The sequence below is a fragment of the Salvelinus sp. IW2-2015 genome, linkage group LG20 (genome assembly GCF_002910315.2).
Source record: "Salvelinus sp. IW2-2015 linkage group LG20, ASM291031v2, whole genome shotgun sequence".
NCBI lineage: Eukaryota > Metazoa > Chordata > Actinopteri > Salmoniformes > Salmonidae > Salvelinus > Salvelinus sp. IW2-2015.
The window spans coordinates 29,721,311-29,738,369 of NC_036860.1; positions in this window are offsets into that span (position 1 = coordinate 29,721,311).

The window sequence follows — 17,059 nt, forward strand, 5'->3', positions numbered from 1 at the left end:
TTAACAATCACGTGTATGTACAATATTGATATGAAAAAGTGTTTGTACACCAAAAATAACATTAGCTATGCAGCTGTAATTAAATTTTAAAAAACACTGAATTATTATTATTATTCATCTGTCACGACTTCCGCCGAAGTCGGTCCTTCTTCTTGTTCGGGTGGTGTTCGGCGGTCGAGTCACCGGTTTCTAGTCACCATCGATCCATTTTTCAGTTTCGTTTTGTTTTGTCTGTATTAATCACACCTGGTTCCAATTCCCCTATCATGTTCCCTATTTAACCCTCTGGCTTTCATTTCTGTTTTGTCCGTGATTGTTTGTGCGTTAGTGGTTGTGGTTTATACATTGTGTTTGTGATTATTTCCATTTGTGGAATTTTTGCCATTAATCGTGAGTAAACACTGTGGTTTCGCTCAACACCTGTGTCCTGCGCTTGACTCGATAATTCTCCGCACACAACCCTGACAGAATCACGGACCATATTCAAATGGAGTCAGCAGGCGCAGCCAGCCCTTCTCTACCAGTAGAGGAGCAGGTTCAACAGCACGCGACCATGTTGCATAGTTTAGGGACAGCCATGGATCGCGTGCTGCAAACTATGGACAGATGGGAGAGAGAGGTCTCCCAGTAATCAGACCCCAGCACCGACACCCGCACCTCAACCTACACCACCGTCCATCCCTCACCGGTCGGACCCAGTGGGATCCGGCTCTCGCTCCCAGGACGGTATGATGGAACAGCAGCCGGGTGCCAGGGGTTCCTCCTACAGCTGGAGCTCTACCTGGCATCCGTTCACCGTCCCCTTCGGGATACGAGAGGGTGGGCGCCCTCATCTCCTGTCTGACTGGTAAAGCCCTGGAGTGGGCCAACGCCATCTGGGGAAGAGAGGGTTCTACCCTGGATAATTTATGATGACTTCTCTCGCCGCTTCCGGGCAGTTTTTGATCATCACCTGAAGGGGAGCGGCGGGAGAGCGATTGTTCCATCTAAGACAGGGGATGAGGAGCGCACAAGATTTTGCCCTGGACTTCCGTACTCTGGCCGCTGGTGCGGGATGGAATGAGCGGCCCCTGATCGATCATTACAGGTGTAGTCTACGAGAGGACGTTCGTAGGGAGCTAGCCTGCAGGGACACCACTCTACCTGGACCAGCTGGTAGATTTATCTATCCGGCTGGATACCTGTTGGCCTCCGCGGGCGTCTAGATCGGGGTCCGCCATTCCATTACCCAGCTCCTTGGATCCAACCCCTATGGAGTTGGGAGGGGCTGCTAGGAGGGAGACCGGAGGGGGATCCACTCCATGTACCAACTGTGGACGCAGAGGGAACACTGCTGTCCGGTGCTGGGGTGTTTCTCTGGAAGTCGAGGTAGCAGGCGGAGCACTGGTGGGTCGTCTCAGGTGAGTAGGCACATAACTCACCCAGAGCCTTCTGTTGCATACATGTGGTTACCTATAGAATTCCTGAGTTTTCCCACATCCCCAGCATAAGGCGCTAGTAGATTCAGGCGCGGATGGAGCTTTATTGACGCTCTTTGGCTCATAGCTTAGGGATCCCTATTATTCCTGTTGATGTTCCCTTCCTGTACATGCCTTAGATAGTCGTCCTTTGGGGTCGGGGCTGGTTGGGGAGGTCACAGCGCCCATCGCTATGAGAACGCAGGGGGATCACGAGGAGAGAATTAGTCTCTTCTTGATCGACTCTCCTGCGTTTCCTGTTGTGTTGGGTCTTCCCTGGTTGGCCTCTCATGATCCGATTATTTCGTGGCAACAGAGGGCTCTCAAGGGATGTCCTGTCAGTGTTCAGGGAGGTGTGTAGGTGTTTCCTTAGGTGCCACTACGGTGGAAAGTCCAAACCAGGTTTCCACCATGCACATTCCTCCCGAATATGCCGATTGTGGCACTCGCCTTCTGTAAGAAGAAGGCGACTCAATTACCACCCATCGACCGGGGGATTGTGCGATAGATCTCTTGGTAGACGCTACACTTCCCAGGAGTCACGTATATCCTTTGTCACAGGAGGAGACGGTGGCTATGGAGACATATGTCACCGAATCTCTGGGACAGGGAATATTCGGCTTCTCCATCTCACCTGTCTCCTCGAGTTTCTTTTTTGTGAAGAAGAAGGATGGAGGGTTGCGCCCGTGTATTGATTATCGCGGATTGAATAAGTCACGGTAAAATACAGTTACCCGCTACCACTTATAGCCAGTATGACCGAGTCATTACACGGGGCGCGTTCTTCACAAAATTGGTCCTCAGGAGCGCGTACAACCTGGTGCGTATCAAGGGGGAAGATGAGTGGAAGACAGCATTTAGCACCACTTCTGGGCATTATGAGTACCTCGTCATGCCGTATGGGTTAATGAATGCTCCATCAGTCTTCCAATCCTTTGTGGATGAGATCTTCAGGGACCTGCACGGGCAGGGTGTAGTGGTGTATATAGATGACATTCAATATCTCCGCTACACGCGCCGAGCATGTGTCCTTGTGCGCAGGGTGCTTGGTCGACTGTTGGAGCATGACCTGTACGTCAAGGCTGAGAAATGTCTGTTCTTCCAACAGTCCATCTCCTTCCTAGGGTACCGCTTTTCAGCGTCAGGGGTAAAGATGGAGAATGACCGCATTTCAGCCGTGCGTAATTGGCCGACTCCAACCACGGTAAAGGAAGTGCAGCGGTTTTTAGGGTTTGCCACTACTACCGGAGATTTATCAGGGGTTTTGGTCAGGTAGCGGCTCCATTACCTCACTGCTGAAGGGAGGACCGGGCGACTGCAGTGGACAGCTGGGGCGGACAGGGCGTTTGGTCACCTGAAGGCTCTGTTTACCTCAGCTCCCGTGCTGGCTCATCCTGATCCTTCCTTAGCATGCATAGTTGAGGTGGACGCGTCGAGGCAGGGATAGGGGCTGTGCTGTCTCAGCGCTCGGGTACGCCACTAAAACTCCGCCCCTGTGCATTCTTTTCGAAGAAGCTCAGCCCGGCGGAGCGAAACTATGATGTGGGGGACCGGAGGGAGTTGCTGTGTGTTGTCATGCCCTGAAAGCGTGGAGACATTGGCTTGAGGGGGCTAGACACCTTTTCTCATTTGGACTGACCACCGCAATCTGGAGTACATCCGGGCGGCGAGGAGAATGAACCTCGCCAGGCAAGGTGGGCATGTTTTACCCCCGTTTTGATTTCACCCTTTCCTACAAACCAGGTCGCCAGAACGTTAAAGCAGACGCACTGTGCCCGGTATGATACTGAGGAGCGGTCCACAGATCCCTCCCATAATTCCAGCCTCTCGCCTGGTGGCACCGGTGGTATGGGAGGTGGACACGGACATCGAACTGGCGTCACGTTCAGAGCCATTCCACCTGACTGTCCAGCTGGGCGTAATGTACATTCCGTTTGATGTCCGCGATCGTTTGATCTGTTGGGCTCATACATCACCTCCTCTGGTCATCCTGGTATCGGTCGGACGGTGCGCTGCCTTGCTGGGAAGTACTGGTGGCCCACTTTAGCTAAGGACGTGTGGGTTTATGTTTCCTCCTGTTCGGTATGTGCACAGTGCAAGGCACCTAGACATCTGCCCAGAGGGAAATTACAACCCTTCCCGTTCCACAGCGACCGTGGGTCAACCTATCGGTCGATTTTGTGACGGATCTTCCCCCGTCGCAGGGTAACACCACGATCCTGGTCGTTGTGGATCGGTTTTCTAAGTCCTGCCGTCTCCTTCCTTTGCCGGTCTCCCTACGGCTCTACAAACTGCGGAGGCTCTGTTCACCCACGTATTCCGGCACTACGGGGTGCCTGAGGATAAGTTTCTGATCGGGCGTCCAATTTACGTCTAGAGTCTGGAGGGCGTTATTGGAACGCCTGGGGATCTCGGTCAGCCTTACCTCAGGTTTCCCACCCGAGAGCAACGGGCAGGTGGAAAGAGTCAACCATGATGTGGGTAGGTTTCTTGAGGTCCTATTGCCAGGACCGGCCAGGGAGTGGGCGGTTTACATCCCTGGGCGGAGATGGCCCAAAACTCCCTCCGCCACTCCTCTACCAACCTATCACCGTTTCAGTGTGTGCTAGGTTACCAGCCGGTCCTGGCACCATGGCATCAGAGCCAGATTGAGGCTCCTGCGGTGGATGAATGGTTTCGCACTCAGAGGAGACCTTGGACGCTGCCCATGTGCGGTTACAACGGGCCATCAGAAGACAAAAGGCGATGCCGACCGCCACCGCAGTGAGGCCCCGGTGTATGCACGGGGGATCGGGTCTGGCTCTCGACCGAAACCTACCCCTTCACCTGCCCTGCCGGAAGCTGGGTCCGCGGTTTTGTGGGCCATTTAAAGTCCTGAGGAGACCTGAACGAGGTTGTTATAGGTTACAACTCCCCCTGATTACCGTATTAATCCTCGTTCCATGTTCTCCCTCAGGCCGGTGGTGGCTGGTCCGCTCCAGCAGTCTGAGGTGCGGGAGGTCCTCCGCCCCTCTTGACATCGAGGGGGTCCCGGCGTATATCTGAGGGCTATCATGGATCTAGACGTCGGGCGAGGGGCCTTCAATACCTTCGTGGAGTGGGAGGGGTACGGTCCGGAGGAGAGATGCTGGGTACCGGTGGAGGACATTCTAGATCCATCCATGTTACAAGAGTTCACCGTCTCCAACCCGGATCGCCCTGCACCTCGCCTCCGGGTCGTCCCGAGGCCGGTGTCGTCGCGCTGCTGGAGCGGCGCGTCAAGGGAGGGTACTGTCACGACTTCCCGCGAAGTCGGTCCTTCTTTGTTCGGGTGGTGTTGCGCGTCGACGTCACGGTTTCTAGTCACCATCGATCCATTTTTCAGTTTCGTTTTGTCTGTATTAATCACACCGTGGTCCATTCCCTATCATGTTCCCTATTAACCCTCTGGCTTTCATTTCTGTTTTTGTCCGTGATTGTTTGTGCGTAGTGGTTGTGGTTTAACATTGTGTTTGTGATTATTTCCATTTGTGTGGAATTTAGCCATTAATCGTGAGTAACAACTGTGGTTTCGCTCAACACCTGTGTCCTGCGCTTGACTCCGATAATTCTCCGCACACAACCCTGACATATCAAATTATTAACATCCCCTCTTGACCTGGCCTATTTGAATTGGTCCTTGTGTGCAACTTGGTGCATAATCTACGGGAACAACATCACACTGCTACACATTTACATACAGTAAGAAAGTRCAATGAGACTCGAAATTGAGCTCAGGTGCATCCTGTTTCCATTGAGCCTCCTTGATGTTTCTAGAACTTGGAGTCCACCTGTGGTAAATTCAATTGATTGGACATGATTTGGAAAGGCACACACCTGTCTATGTAAGGTACCACGTTTGACAGGGCATGTCAGAGCAAAAACTAAGCCATGAGGTCAAAGGAATTGACCGTAGAGCTCCGAGACAGGATTGTGTTAAGGCACATATCYGGGGAAGGGTACCAACAAATGTCAGCATCATTGAAGGTCCCCAAGAACACAGTGGCCATCATTCTTAAATGGAAGAAGTTTGGGAACCACCAAGAATCTTCCTAGAGCTGGCCGCGTGGCCAAMCTGAGCAAAAGACCACGAGAAACAAGATTCTCTGGTCTGATGAAACCAAGATTGAACTCTTTGGCCTGAATGCCAAGCTTCACGTCTGGAGGAAACCTGACACCATCCCTACGGTGAAGCATGGTGGTGGCAGCATCATGCTGTGCGGATGTTTTTCAGCGGCAGGGACTAGGAGACTAGTCAGGATCGATGGAAAGATGAACAGAGCGAGCAAAGTACAGAGATCCTCAATGAAAACCTGCTCCAGAGTACTCAGGCCCTCAGACTGGGGTGAAGGTTCACCTCACAGCAGGACAATGACCCTAAGCACACAGCCAAGACAAAGCAGGAGTGGCTTCGGGACAAGTCTCTGAATGTCCTTGAGTGGCCCAGCCAGAGCCCAGACTTGAACCTGAATGAACATCTCTGGAGAGACCTGAAAATAGCTGTGCAGCGACGCTTCTTATCCAACCTGACARMGCTTGAGAGGATCTGCAGAGAAGAATGGGAGAAACTCCCCAAATACAGGTGTGCCAAGCTTGTAGCTTCATGCTCAAGAAGACTCGAGACTGTAATTGCTGCGAAAGGTGCTTCWACAAAGTTYTGAGTAAAGGGTCTGAATACTTATGTAAATATGATATTTCYGTTTTTATTTTTTATAAATTTGCAAAAATGTCTAAAAAGCTGTTTTTGCTTTGTCATTTTGGGGTATTGTGTGTAGATTGATGAAGGGGGGAAAAAACKATTTAATACATTTTAGAATAAGGCTAATACGTAACAAAATCGGAATACTTTCCAAATTCTCTGTATGATAAGCTACGTCTCTGCTGTAACTTGATCAGTAGGCCTACCTTTAATTACTTTCTTGTTCTGCTCTCTCATCCACTAGTTCACTGGTCCTTATTCGYCTCCCTTTTGCTCTGTCTTGGCTCAGCCTGAGACRATTTTTAATGGGTTTCTCAACATCAGTCTCTATCATTTCTGACAGAGCTACATTTCTAAGAACTGACACTAGAAGGGAAAACATTAAGCAAAAAAGTATCAGAACATTTGTATTTAACAAGAGTGGTGATGTGCTGCATCCCAATTCTCCACATTTCTCCTAAAGTGTGCACTTGTACACTCCTTCTCATAGGTATTAARGGCATTGAATTGGTGTGAGTATTGGCTGGAGGGATTGATTGGTTTACTTTATTAGACAATTAAGAAAATACAAGGCTGCTCCAGCCGGAAACAACCGAACATACATGAATTCATTTTGAGGATAAGAGGACGGCAAGGTGGAATATATAYMWATWTTTTTTGTGGTTGTTAGAGCAGCGGGTGCTGTGGGTGGGCTCTCTATGTGGTCTTTACACTGCTGATTTCCAAGAGCTTCTGTATAATAACATCCATTTGATTTACAATGGTNTATGTGGTCTTTACACTGCTGATTTCCAAGCTTCTGTATAATAACATCCATTTGATTTACAATGGTTTTTACTTTCACTTACTAATCATAAAACAGAAAAATATCACAGTAATGGTTGAACCTACCCACTATGATGTCCTTCACTGGTTGTGTCTTAATGCCAATCTTCTGTCCTCTCCCACACCAATTTAATTGGATGGCTAGGTCAGATCCGCCACGCTGACCCTCAAAACAGGGGCCCCACAGGGGTGCGTGCTTAGTCCCCTCCTGTACTCCCTGTTCACCCACGACTGTGTGGCCACGCATGACTCCAACACCATTAAGTTTGCAGATGACACAAATGTGGTAGGCCTGATTACTGATGACGATGAGTCAGCCTACAGGGAGGAGGTCAGAGACCTGACAGTGTGGTGTCAGGACAACAACCTCTTCCTCATCGTTAGCAAGACAAAACCGCTGATTGTGACGGCTTAGCAGATAAGAAAAAACTATCAGTATTTACATGGCTAAAAGAGAAGGAATATAATATCTATTGTTTACAGGAAAATTATTAAACAATTTTAGATTAAGTTGTTTGGAAAAAGACTGTGGGGAATATATTTCTCCATGGGCAAAGAAACTCAAAAGGGGTGATGATATTAATTAACAATAATTTTGATCCGAATGTGCAAATTGTCCAAACAAGTCCGCAAGGTAGATGGATTATTTTAAATATGTTATTGGACCATAAACAGATTTGACACAATCTATATGTTCCAAATAATGATGATCCACACTTCTTTGAAAATACACTACCGTTCAAAAGTTTGGGGTCAATGAGAAATGTCCTTGTTTTTGAAAGACAAGCACATTTTTTGTCCATTAAATTAACATAAAATTGATCCGAAATACAGTGTAGACATTGTTAATGTTATAAATGCTATAAACGGCAGATTTTTTATGGAATATCTACATAGGCATACAGAAGTCCATTGATCATTAGAAAACCCTTTTGCAGTTATGTTAGCATAGCTGAAAACTGTTGTTCTGATTAAAGAAGCAATAAAACTGGCCTTCTTTAGACTAGTTGAGTATCTGGAGCATCAGCATTTTTGGGTTCGATTACATGCTCAAAATGGCCAGAAACAAAGCACTTTCTTCTGAAACTCATCAGTCTATTATTTTTCTGAGAAATGAAGGCTATTCCATATGAGGAATTGCCGAGGAGCTGAAGATCTCGTACAACTCTGTGTACTACTCCCTTCACAGAACAGCGCAAACTGCCTCTAACCAGAATAGAAAGATGAGTGAGAGGGCCCGGTGCACAACTGAGCAAGAGGGCAAGTACATTAGAGATTCTAGTTTGATAAACAGATGCCTCAGAAGTCCTCAACTGGCAGCTTCATTAAATAGTACCCACAAAACACCAGTCTCCACTGTTGACGTTAAGAGGCGACTATGGGATGCTGGCCTTCTAGGCAGAGTTCCTCTGTCCAGTGTCTGTGTTCTTTTGCTCAGCTTAATCTTTTCTTTTTATTGGCCAGTCTGAGATATGGCTTTTCTTTGCAACTCTNGCAGAGTTCCTCTGTCCAGTGTCTGTGTTCTTTTGCTCAGCTTAATCTTTTCTTTTTATTGGCCAGTCTGAGATATGGCTTTTCTTTGCAACTCTGCCTAGAAGGCCAGCATCCCGGAGTCGCCYCTTCACTGYTGACGTTGAGACAGGTTAAATGATCTGATACATCGGACACATAATTATCAATCATAATGCATGACTAGTGGAGGTACATTGTTAACACTCAATTATTTTCTTAAAGGGAATCTACAGTAAAGATGTTATGGGTAGGAAGTTGTGCTTCCTACCCATAAGTAAGTAGTCTGAAATGCCTTCAGAGACAGATTATGACATTTTTGGGCTTCAACAAACATAGGACAGGAATATATTGGGCATGTTGGTTAATGGATGATTATTGTTGGAATTGTTATAATGTACTATGTAATACTTGCCTAGTCCAGTGGTTCTCAACCTTTTTTGGTCATTGTAGTCCCAAGCACATCTTGCTCTGCCCAAAGTGCCCCCAAAGTACCCTCTCATATGCATTTTGCATGTAGACATATGCAATTAGTCTTTCTAAATACCCACTTTGGATATTGRTTCCTGGTTGGAACGACTGGCCTTGTCTATCTACATAAGCCATATTAGGTCATGGCTTCCTCTATCTGTTCCTTTCATCTCATTTGATTGGTGTAAAAAAGGGATAGGGTGATTTTCCACTATAACRCTTATACCAGTCATCTCATTTATTAAGGCGAATGATCAAGAGCTCACTTTAGGCTTAAGGACATAGGCTGCATCTAGCTGCTCTTAGCAACTCGGGCATATTTACATACACTAGTGTTGCTTTCAATTGTATTGGGTTGCAACAGTTAAATACTATGCCATTTCAACTTACTGTGCTGGTGGGTAGGACATTTGGTTATTATGACGGGGGGAATTTGATACAAAATATTTTAAGGATCATATTATTAAACAGACTTTCCAAACGTGAGTCTTCCTTTCTGCTTACTTCATGTCAAAATAAAATCCCTGCATGTGCGGCATATGTGGACAGAAAATGAATAACATGTGGGGGAAGTTTATTTCTACATGAGGTAGACAGAGAGAAAGTGGGTCTACAACAGACCCACATTTGGAAAGTCTGTTTAATAATAATTCCCCCGTCATAATGACCAAAGGTCCTGCCTACTGGCACAGTATGGTTAGACATTTAAGGTTAGGGTTAGGCATGAGGTTAGCAGTGAGGTTAAGGTTAGGGGATCGATCCATGTCATTTCAGCAAGCCATGATACCCACCAAATCAGATTGTTCTGAAATCATTTCTGTCGTTAGAAACAAATAAGATTAGCATTCCTGCAACATTATTTTGTTGAAATATAATTTTATCTAAGAAATTAAGTACATTTATTGCACCAAAATTGGTGCAAAATTGGCCATTTTAATTTATATGATTCATATACTGAACAAAAATATAAATGCAACATGTGAAGTGTTGGTCTCATGTTTAAAAGATCCCAGAAACTTTCCGTACGCTCAAAAAGCTTTTCTCTCAAATTTTGTGCACATTTGTTTACATTCCTGTTAGTGAGCATTTCTCCTTTGCCAAGATAATCTATCCACCTGACAGGTGTAGCATATCAAGAAGCTGATAAAACAGCATGATCATTACACAGGTGCACCTTGAGCTGGGAACAATAAAAGGCCACTCTAAAATGTGTAGTTTTGTCACACAACACAATGCAACAGATGTCTCAAGTTTTGAGGGAGCGTGCAATTGGCTTGCTGACTGCAGGAATGTCCACCAGAGCTGTTTACAGATAATTTTATGTTCATTTCTCTAACATAAGCCGCCTCCAACTTTGTTTTTAGACAATTTGGCAGCGTTTCCAACCAGCCCAGTACTTCCACATCCGGCTTCTTCACTTGCGGAAACGTCAGAGACCAGGCACCTGAATCTGTACAGCCTGCAAACTCACCAGACATGTCACCCATTGAACGTGTACAAATGTGTTCCAGTTACCACCAATATCCAGTAACTTCACACAGCCATTGAAGAGGAGTAGGTAAACATTCCACAGGCCACAATCAACAGCCTGATCAACTCTATGAGATGGAGATGTGTCACGCTGCATGAGGCAAATGGTGGTCACACCAGATACTGACTGGTTCTGATCCACGCATATCTGTATTGCCAGTCATGTGAAATCCATAGATTAGGGCCTAATGAATTTATTCCAATTGACAGATTTCTTTAAATTCTTTGAAATTGTTGCATGTTACGTGTATATTTTTGTACAGTATTCAAGACCGTAGACCTTATTCGTGAAATGCTTACTTACAAGCCCTTAACCAACAATGATGTTAAGTAAATAACAGTTCATAAAAATATTTACTAAATTAACTAAAGTWWAAAAAAWAWATAATAAGAACGAGGGTATATACAGGGGGTACCGGCACCGAGTCAATGTGCGGGGGTACARGTTACTTGAGGTAATTKAGGTAATATGTACATGTGGGTAGGGGCAAAGTGACTATGCATAGATAATAGATAATAAACAGCGAGTAGCAGCAGTGTAAAAAAAGGGGGGGTCAATACAAATAGTCCGGGTAGCCATTTGATTAGCTGTTCAGCAGTCTTATGGCTTTGAGGTAGAAGCTGTTAAGAAGCCTTTTGGATCTAGACTTGGCGCTCTGGTACCGCTTGCCGTGCAGATGCAGAGAGAACAGTCTATGACTAGGGTGGCTGGAGTCTTTGGCAATTTTTAGCACCTTCCTCTGGCACCACCTGGTATAGAGGTCCTGAATGKCAGGAAGCTTGGCCCCAGTGATGTACTGGGCCATAAGCACTACCCTCTGTAGCACCTTGCGGTCAGAGGCCGAGCAGTTGCCATACCAGGCAGTGATGCAGCCAGTCTCGATTGTGCAGCTGTAGAACTTTTTGAGGATCTGAGAACCCATGCCAAATATTTTCATGTTCTGCACTTCAAATCGAAATAATCTATAAGTAACATCATTGAGTACCACAATACCTTTTTATACTTTAGGATGATTTGGACAAGAAGCATGAAAATGCTAATATACAGTGCCTTCAGAAAGTATTCACACCCCTTGACTTATTCCACATTTCGTCGTGTTACAACTAGATTTTAAAATGAATTAAATAGATTTTTTTCTCACCCATCTACACACAATACCCCATAATGACAAAGTGAAAAGTTTCCTAGAAATGTTAGTAAATTAATTGAATATGAAATACAGAAATATCTCGATTGGGCATCAAATGACTTGATTTCTGCTAGTGCTAGTAAACGCTCCTTAACTGTCCCCTCTGTCACATACAGTTGAAGTCTGAAGTTTACATACACCTTAGCCAAATACATTTAAACTACATTAAACATTTAAACATTTAAAATACTTTTTCACAATTCCTGACATTTAATCCTAGTAAAAATGCCCTGTCTTAGGTCAGTTAGGATCACCACTTTATTTTAAGAATGTGAAATGTCAGAATAATAGTAGAGAGAATTATTTATTTCAGCTTTTATTTCTTTCATCACACTCCCAGTGGGTGAGAAGTTTACATACACTCAATTAGTATTTGGTAGCATTGCTTTAAAATTGTTTAACTTAGGGTTAAATGTTCAGATAGCTTCCAAAAGATTCCCACAATAATTTGGGATGAATTTTGGCCCATTCCTCCTGACAGAGCTGGTGTAACTGATCAGGTTGGTAAGGCTCTTGCTCGCATCACGCTTTTTCATTCTGCCCACAAATGTTCTATATGATTGAGGTCAGGGCTTTGTGATGGCCACTCCAATACTTGACTTTGTTGTTCTTAAGCCATTTTTGCACAACGGGAAGGATGCTTGGGGTCATTGTCCATTTGGAAAACCCATTTGAGACAGAATTAACTCCTGACTGATGTCTTGAGATGTTTTTTAATATATGCACATTTTTTCCTTCCTCGTGATGCCATCTATTTTGTGAAGTGCACCAGACCTCCTGCGCAAAGCACCCCACAACATGAGCTGCCACCCCATGTGTGGTTGGATGGTGTTTCTTCCAGCTTGCAAGCCTCCCCTTTTTCCTCCAAACATAACGATGGTCATTAGGTCAAACAGTTCTATTTTCGTTTCATCAGACAGAGGACTTTTCTCCAAAAAGTACGATCTTTGTCCCATGTGCATTGCAACAGTAGTCTGTCTTTTTTATGGCGTTTTGGAGCATGGCTTCTCCTTGCTGATGCCTTTTCAGATTAATGTCGATATAGGACTCATTTTTACTGTGGATAGATCTTTTGTACCTGTTTCCTCCAGCACTTCACCAAGGTTTCTTGCTTTGTTCTGGGATTGATTTGCACTTTTTCGCACCAAAGTACGTTCATCTCTAGGAGACAGAACGTGTCCTTTCTCTGAGGCGTTATGATGACGCGTGGTCCCATGGTGTTTAAACGTGCGTATTTGTTGAATGTGGTTCCTTCAGGCGTTTGGAAATTGCTCCCAAGGGATCCAGAATTGTGGGGTCTACAATTTTTTTTCTGAGGTCTTGGCTGATTTATTTGGATTTTCCCATGATGTCAAGCAAAGAGGCATTGAGTTTGAGGGGGCCTTGAAATACATCACAGTACACCTCCAATTGACTCAATGATGTCAATTAGCCTATCAGAAGCTTCTAAAGCATGACATATTTTCTGGAATTTTCCAACCATTTAAAAGGCACAGTCAACTTAGTGTATGTAAACTATTGACCCACTGGAATTGTGAAACAGTGAATTATAATTGAAATAATCTGTCTGTAAACAATTGTTTTTAAAAATGACTTGTGTCATGCACAAAGTAGATGTCCTAACTGACTTGCCAAAACTATAGTTTGTTAAGAAATTTGTGGAGTGGTTGAAAAACTAGTTTTAATGACTCCAACCTAAGTGTATGTAAACTTCCGACTTCAACTGTACATACCTGGATTGTACAACATTTGCCCATTATTTTTTCCAAAATTCAGGTTCTGTCAAATTGGTTGTTGATCATTGCTACAGTAGACAACCATTTTCAGGTTTTCAAGTAGTTTTCAGTCAAAACTGCAACTCGGCCACTCAGGAACATTCATTGTCTTCTTGGTAAGCAACTCCAGTGTAGATTTTGCCTTGTGTTTTAGGGTATTGTCATGTAGAAAGGTGAATTAATCTCCCAGTGTCTGGTGGAAAGCAGTCAACCAGGTTTTCCTATAGGAAAATCCTATAAATTAAAACGGACAATTTGGGTGCAATCAATTAGCTTAATTTCTCAGAGATCAAATTATATTTCAACAAAATAATGTTGCAGGAATGCTAATTTTACCATTTTCTAACATAATTATTTTCAGAACAATCTGAGATGGTGAGTGTCGAAATCCTCTTCCTTGTACTTTTTGAGGTGGAACGACTTTAGGGTTAAGGTTAGTTTTAAAATCAGATTTTAAGAAGAGAAATTGTAGAAATAGGTGGTATTTAGGAATAATTATGAATTTGTGGCTGTGGTAACTAGTGACGACCTATGCCATAGTTCTTGAGAAATTTCAGCCGAGAAGAGTGCTCATGCAAAATTGCTTATCATGTGAAATTTATAAAATAGTCACTCAATAAATGGTCTCCCCTACTATGGGTCATATTAGCGGCTATCCCACCTTTTAAAATCCATCACATTAGCTTTGTAAATCACAGGTTAAAACCTTTCTGGGATAGGCGTCCCAGCAGCGGGACACCTGTCGACAACTTCCGGTAAAATTGGAGGCCGCGCAATTCAAATAAATAAATAATCATACAAATTTGTGATATTAGCTTWTTAGGGCTATTTGGAAATTCGGATGAATGACGTTCCCAAAGTAAACTGCCTGTAACTCAGGCCCAGAAGCTAGGATATGCATATAATTGGTAGTATTGGATAGAAAACACTCTGGAGTTTCTAAAACTGTTAAAATAATGTCTGTGAGTAACAGAACGTATATGGATGGTGAAAACCCGAGGAGAATTCATCCGGATTCTTTTTTTTGAGGACAGCCCATTAAATGCTTGTTTATGGGAGATTCAAAGGAATACCTCCCAGATTGCAGTTCCTATGGCTTCCACTAGATGTCAACAGTCTTTAGAAAGGGTTTCAGACTTGTTTTTTGAAAAATGACTTAGTAATTGTAGTTTTTCAAGGTGGCTCTCATTTTAGACTGTAGTCTTGTGGCGCGCGTGGATGAGGGCGCGCGTCGTTATTTATCTCCGGTATTGAACATACTACATTCCGTCTTAAATTTGATCATTTATTTACATATTAGGGTACCTGAGGATTGATTAAAAAMGTTGTTTGACTTGTTTGGAGAAAGTTTATTGGTAACTTTTGGGATTCCTTTGTATGTACRTTGAACGAACAGGTGGAACAGGTGGATTACTGAATCAAACGCGCCAACTAAACTGACTTTTTTGGGATATAAAGAAGGACTTTATCGAACAAAACRACCATTTGTTGTGTAGTTGGGACCCTTGGGATTGCAAACAGAGAAAGATCTTCAAAGGTAAGTGATTTATTTTATCGCTATTTCTGACTTGTGACGCCTCTGCTGGTTTGGAAAATGTTTTTAATGCTTTTGTGTGTGAGGCTCTGTCCTCAGATAATCGCATGGTATGTTTTTGCCGTAAAGCCTTTTTGAAATCTGACAACGCGGTTGGATTAACAAGAAGTTAAGCTTTTAAACAATGTAAGACACTTGTATGTTCATGAATGTTTAATATTACGATATTTGTATTTTKAATTTTGTGCTCTGCAACGCTAGCGCCCCACCTATCCCAAATTAAACATCTAGGTACATACAAGTGTCTTATATCGGTTAAAAGCTTAAATTCTTGTTAATCTAACTGCATTGTCTGATTTACAATAGGCTTTACAGCAAAAGCATGTCATGTGATTGTTTGAGGAAGGCGCCCCACATCAAAATATTTTTCAACCAGCACAGTAAAATCTCAATAGCGATTAAATATTGACTTACTTTTTGAAAATCTTCCTCTGATTTGCAATACCAAGGGTCCCAGCTACAACATGCATGGTCGTTTTGTGAGATAAAATCCTTCTTTATATCACAAAAAGTCTGTTTAGTTGGCGCCATCGATTTGAGTAATCCACTCGTTCAAAATATAGAGAAAGGATTTCAAAAAGCTACCGTTAAACTTTGTTAAAACAAGTCAAAATACGTTTCTACTTAATCCTGAGGTACCCTAAAATGTAATTAAACTATAATATTTCATACGGAAAGAAGTATGTTCAATAGAAAAGTAAAATTAGCAAGTGCGCGTCCTCTTCGTCGCGCACGTAAAAACTGATCTCCAACTCTGACTCCCAGTACCAAAACTCTACATTTTTCCTTGTTAGGGAAGAAACAAGCCTGAAACCTTGAACAAAGACTGTTGACATCTAGTGGAAGCCATAGGAATTGCAATCTGGGAGCTGGAATTGCATAGGACCCATAGCTTTCCATTAAAAGAGCATGGGCTCCCTCTCAAAAATAAATCTGGTTGGTTTTTCTTTGGATTTTCTCATACCATACCAATTGTGTTATACATTATTATTTTAACATTTCTACAAACTTCAAAAGTGTTTTCTATCCAATGGTACCAATTATATGCATATCCTAGCTTCTGGGACTGAGTAACAGGCAGTTTACTTTGTGCACGTCMGTCAGACAGGAAGTTGAGGAAAATAGACCCTAGCCTGAATTAAAAAACAATGTGATTGCTTATCTTTGACCTTGAAGGGAAAGGATGTCAGAAGTTCTTCTAGTTTAAGTTACAACACAATAAAACGCAATAAAAATTGTAATTAACGCCACCAACTTGAACAGGGTGTAATAACAGCCGAGGTTGATGCTTTTTGCCTACTGTAAACATTGCACTCAGAAATTACTATATGAAAAGTTGATTTGAACCTTCTGAACAATTAGTGGGTCAGTCGGTGCCCCACTGTCTGATTAATTTCTTGTGATTTCTGATGATAGTTCTCGATTATATCGACTGATAGGTTCTGTATGGGGTATTTGACCAAAATATCACACGAGACAAAGATTTTCAGCAGCTCCTTTAAGGGCGGGAGGTTACTGTGGCATCACGGGCACTCAAGCTGCTCGAGTTGTCCTTGACAATGTGCCTGTGAGAGAATCTGACTGGTAGCCGTGAGCCAATTTTTTTGCTGGCAGTTGAAGCAAATTCAAACATTGAGAAACAACCTAGCTTGTGGAAAAAAACAATGTAAATTGCCAAGAAACACAAGGACAAACTATCACTTTAGTAGACTTGAGTAAAATAGACCAACTTTTATGCCTGTGTAAGTGCTTCTAAAAATGAATCTTCAATCACAGTGTGCTTAGTTTCCCAGGCAGGCAGTGTTACTGTGTGTCATACCAGGTGGGAAATACAGTACCACTCAAAAGTTTGGACACACCTACTTATTTAAGGGATTTTCTTTATTTTTACTATGTTCTACATTGTAGAATAATAGTGAAGACATCAAAACTGTGAAATAACACATGGAATCATGAGCAACCAAAAAAGTGTTAAACAAATCAAAATATAT